General features: G+C 29.4%; 1 long non-coding RNA gene across 1 annotated transcript; it reads left to right on the top strand.

The window, feature by feature from the left end:
• The first annotated feature begins 4,763 nt into the window (after positions 1–4,763).
• LOC109167560 lies at positions 4,764–5,801 on the top strand. The gene is made up of 2 exons (XR_002051869.1): positions 4,764–5,128; positions 5,596–5,801. It is a non-coding gene; the product is annotated as an uncharacterized LOC109167560 (long non-coding RNA).

Raw genomic sequence — 5,801 nt, forward strand, 5'->3', positions numbered from 1 at the left:
AGTGCGATTAAACTGGCAAGTAGGATTATTACTTCTAGAAAAAAAAATAAAAATTACGGAGTATATGTTTTCTTCAATTATACAACCCGTTTGGTTCGCTGAGAAATATTTGAAGAGAAATGGAATTGAAATTTCATAGAAAATAAATTTCAAGAAAATAGATTTCATTGTTTGGTTGTTGAAAAAGAAATTACTGAGAATATGAATTCCATTATTTGATTGAGTTTGGAATGGTAAGGAATAATGAGTATAATGACAAATATAACCCTACACAACAATAATAATATAATAATAATAAAAATAATTAATAAAGGATGGTGAGGGTAAAATTATCATATTAGTTTTCTATGGAAAAAGTTTTTCATGGAAAACAAAATACCTAGCATAAGCTAGGAATTTGTTTTCCTTATTCTTAAGGAAAATTTTTTTCAATGAAAAATGTTTTCCATCCAACCAAACAACATAAAACATCATTTTCCTTCACTTTTAAGAAAATATTTTTCATCCAACCGAACACCCCCTTAATGTATTAATATTAGCTCCGTCAATTGTTTAAAAAATGGTGATTTTTGTTTTTCTTTTTTTGGTTGTTGTTTTTTGTAAATAATATTGTCCGGTTTTTAAATAGTTCAAATTCAATAATTATTTTATTTTATTTTTTTCAATTTAGAATCGAACTAAATCATACTCCGTAACTGGAACCATCCTTACAGCTTTTGTTCCGTTGTTATAATGTCCAATTGGATTGAACTGAACTGTAATTATTTCTACATATTTTTTAAGAATAATAATGTACATTTAATATAAGGAGAGACTCGCGATTTTATAAATTTCCCTAAAAGTATTACTCCACTACAAAATTTCTACATGCCATATGGTGCCACGGCGGTGGAAGCTAATCATCTCTCCGGCACCAGGAATGAAATATTCAATATATATTTAAATATATTCATTTAATATGATCAATAGGATTTAATATCACTAGCGGCAGTGTGGGAGCAACCTCTCAAAGTGAGGGGGCTTTTTGTGCGCAGTGAGCACCGGTCTAGCCTCTGTGGTTCATGCTCAGTTAAATCACCATGATTTACATCCTCCCAAAATACTCTGTCAGGCCGAGGTGTGGGGGGCCCTTAAGGTTGGAGTTCAGCCTTTTGGAAGAAAATTTTAAAAGACAGGACAGGACAGGATGCAGCAAACGTAGACTTGACTTGTGAGTTGCGACTTGCGACGATATATTTGAATTGACTTCTTTTATGAAAGTATAAACTTGAGGAGGTGGTGTTTGTTTCCGATTGTAACCCTACAAAATGCTATCACCTTATCAGGTTAATTAGGTTACTTGTAATGCCATTAATTAAACAAGTGTTGTGTCTTCATGAGCATAATTTAATTGGTTAACCATGATTTGAATTTTATCAATGACTAAAATGTACTAATACATAAATATTTACATTACATTCGAACCACTATAATTCTTGTGTTCTTTATTACTTTCATTTATTTACACTTTGCATACACATTCACATGAGAATCACACAATCACCACACAAATATTTATTCATTTTGTTGTGTACAAGACACTAATAAAATTATCAAGTGTTTTATTCTCTGTCGTCTAACAAATTTGAATTATTCTGAATTATTTATAAAAGTCTATTCAACCTCCCTCTAGACTTTTATCTTACTCTTTCGAGAAAAGTTGTTAGAGGAGGTAAATCGCGAGTCGTCCAATCAATTTATGGTCACACTTCCGTCAACTTAAAGATCCCAACCTCTAATCTATGTTTATTTTTAGTATATTGCAAGTTTATTTTTAGTAGAGGTTCATTATTAAATAATACACTAAAAATAAACTTATAATACATTAAAATGATCTTGTTTCAAAATGTAATAAATCTATTAAAAATAAATCTATAATACAATAAAAATTAATATGTAATATATAAAAAATGAACATATATTTCAATAGTTTTGCTTATAGTGTGACGATAATCCACACTCCACAGTCCACAATATAACAATTACAATCGTTATGCTATGGACCCATGTCCAGCATACATGGTGAACACGGTAATGATGTTGTAAGTGGTACTGTTATCTTTCACCAATTTTTTTTTTTTAAATTTCATACCGCTTATTTCCTGATGATAAAACATCCATTTTCACGAGTTTCCTGTCGATCAAGCTTCCATTTCTTCTTCACACAAAAGCTCTCTTCAACGCTCATTTCTCCCATTTCATAATTATAGGAGCATATGTTCATAATTTTATCACTATATGTTCATAATGTCAGAGCTCTGTATTCATAATTCCATAATTGTACATTCATAATTCCATAACTGTACATTCATAATTTCATAACTGTAAATTCATTATTTTTGAAGCTCTATGTTCATAATTTTATCACTATATGTTTATAATTGTAAGTTCATAATGTCATAGCTCTGTGTTCATAATTTTATAATTGTACATTCATAATTGCATAAATGTACATTCATAATTTTATAACTGTACATTCATAAGTTCACAAACGAATAATGCTGTTAACGGCGAAACAAAATCATTTTTTTTAATTGGAATGTCGTTGTTTTGAACTCGTTTCCACAATGCATAGTGGACACGAGTCCACAACATAATTTGCCATAACAATTGTCTTTTACGCAAAAAATTTGGAGTTTTCAATGGCAAATTATACTGTGCATCCGTATTTTTTTTAAAGAGAGACGCGCGTTTTTAATAAAACGACGTCATTTTTGCATCCGTATGCACAATTCATTGTTTTGAATGGTACATACGGATGCACAGCATAACTATCCGTTTCCAATATTACTGCCACACAGGGCTGCCGATTTTCATAACCTTATTGCGGCCCAATAAAAAGCCTATAAAGGATGGAGGAGGCAAATTACAATCATTATAGGGTGGACCATTGTTTATATAACTATGTTACTATATGTACCATATTATCAAATAATATATATTCAGTATATAGATAATGTATTTTTAATATATTAAAAATGTATATTATATTATGAAAAAGTACATTATTTGAGTACTGAAAATATATTATTTTATATAATATACATTCAATACACGAATAATGTACTTTTAGTATATTTAAAATGTACTTTTTGTTGTGGTCCACACAGCACTGTGTGGACCATGATTTAAATTATTGTGTGGATAGTGGTCCACACAACTGTGATCACGGTCCAAAACAATGTCGTTGAATTTTATGAGTTAGAATAATGTATATTATGTGTTAAAAATGCTATTTGCATAATTTTTGAGTTGTTAATGGTCTAATTGCACAATGTGTAAAAGTTCAGTGGCCTATTTGACACTTTTTCTTTGTTTAATTATTATCATGTGGAGTTCAAGTCAATTAATTTGATTATTAAATAGAGTCAACTTTGAGAATTTAATAATTAGTTCGAGTAGTTTTATTTTAAAAAGTTTTTATTTGAATTGCGTTGTATTTCTTATAACATATATTTGTTAGATAATAAGGCCTTTTTTAATATATATATATATATATATATAGAATAAAGTTCAAATGCGGCGGGGTCTTCCCGTGCGGTGGTGCGGCGGAATTCCAGAATACACCAACAGTGTTAACAATATGCACCAACAATGTAATAAAAGCACACCACAATTAAATGTAATAAAACATCACAAAATACACAACAGACTCAAAAAAATACACCATATAACTCACCACCCCAATGGTGTATTTTCGAACAGTGTATGGTGTTTTTACTCACAACTAATGGTGTGTGTTTGGTGATGCAGGGCTCTGTTTACTCTGTTTTGTGTGGTGTATTTTCCTAACGTTGATGGTGCATATTTGTTGAACTATTGGTGTTGCCGCACCGTAAGAAATCGCCGCACCGTAAGACACTGCCGCACCTGAACCCGCCTATATATATATATATATATATATATATATATATATATATATATATATATATATATATATATATATATATACACACTAGTATTTGTCCAGTGCGATGCACGGATAAAAATTTATAAGTATATTATTGTAATGTTATGATACAAAACAGAATTAGTTTTATTAAAATTGTAAATATAGCTATATAATATAATATTTAATATTTTTAAAAGTTTAATTATGTTATTACTATATTGAGTCAAATTAATTATAATTGGGGTTTAAATAAATATATACACTTTATATTAAATATAAAACATTATTAATAAATGTGAACACAATAATGTTAAAACAATAAATGTATTCATATTGTTAATCTCATTTGCAATAATGAACTTACAAAGTTAAACAAATAAAGAAAGACCCGTACCACCTTGTAATTTTCACAAAAAAATAATAATAATGAACTTACAAATTTATTACTTCGTAATATGCAAGTAGAAAAATTTTTTCCCTACTTGATTTTACTTTACCTAATTTTTTTTGTAAATTATTAAAAAATTAATGAAAATTACAAACTATTAAAAAGTTAGTATGTATAAAAAGTTAGGACTTGGAGACTTTTTGCCATGCACGTACTCATACTATAATGATTTTTTTTTGAAGGGTTTCTATAATGATCTTTTTTGAAGGGTTTCTATAATGATTTATTTCTATATAAATGGACAATTTTGCGATGTACTGTTTCTTTAAACACATACTGCTACTCAAATATTCAACATTGAAACACATAAAAATAAATCATTACAATGTTATTTTATAAGATTTTAAATATATATAATGCTAAATATAAAAAATTCTAAGCCCAGGCTTTAAAAAAAATCAGCCCAACACTAATCCATTGCTGCAGCCCATAACCCGAAACTCAATAGACCCACATATAAAATCTGTTCTCATAACCCTAATCATTATCACCAGACCTTTTGACTTCCCACTCCCTGCGCTCCGGCTTCTCTCTAATGCGGCTGGAGTTGCTGCGTAGCTTTACCAACTGGATTATATTGCTGCTACGACCTCTCCCGGAGGAGTTCTGCACTAAGATCTCAGTGATCTGAAGGGACGGTGTCGGATCTGCAACGCTGCCACTGAGTTCGGCTGCCCTGTGGTGAACGCTCCCATCGCAAACACCATGTTCAATCAGCTAAGTTCATATTTCCCGTAATTAATTTTCAGGTAAATAATATGGAAACACAATTTTATGTCTTTGTTTTTTTTTTTTTATAGAAAAAACGAACGTGGCTAGGTATGGGTTTCTTTTGATAGAGTCAAAAAAAAAAAAAAAGAAGAGATTATTGGAGAAATCAGTAATTTATTTGAAAGATCTTGGTTACAATATACATGCATGTTTGATACATCATCAGATCTGGGATTTTAATCGTGATGTGGTCAGATTTCAAACCTAAAAAACATGGATCTAAGCTAGTATATATTAATGATGTATTTTGTTTTTATATATATTTGAAGTATAATTCCAGTGTTTTTATTACTTACAAACGATTTCAAACCTCACACAGATTTGGATTAATGGGTAACTATATAAACCCTAAATTGTATATTAATTTAAAATGAAAAATTTTTAAAATTCTTTAATTTGTAATTACATATATTATTCTTTTATTGATTGATTTTTTTCAATGCAGGTATGAAGCAGTATAGTAGAAAACATTGTGGAGTTACAGAAAATGCATATAGATCTTATGAATAGTATAAGATAAGTAAAAATCACATCTTCAATAATGTATATTTTTTACCGTAATAAAGAATAATAGAATGTGTACTAACCTTTCCATTTGATGGTTGTTTTCTCTTGTTGCCAATAATGGTTGGTGTTGTTATCCTCTTCATA

The sequence above is a fragment of the Ipomoea nil genome, unplaced genomic scaffold (assembly GCF_001879475.1).
Source record: "Ipomoea nil cultivar Tokyo-kokei standard unplaced genomic scaffold, Asagao_1.1 scaffold3169, whole genome shotgun sequence".
Lineage (NCBI taxonomy): Eukaryota > Viridiplantae > Streptophyta > Magnoliopsida > Solanales > Convolvulaceae > Ipomoea > Ipomoea nil.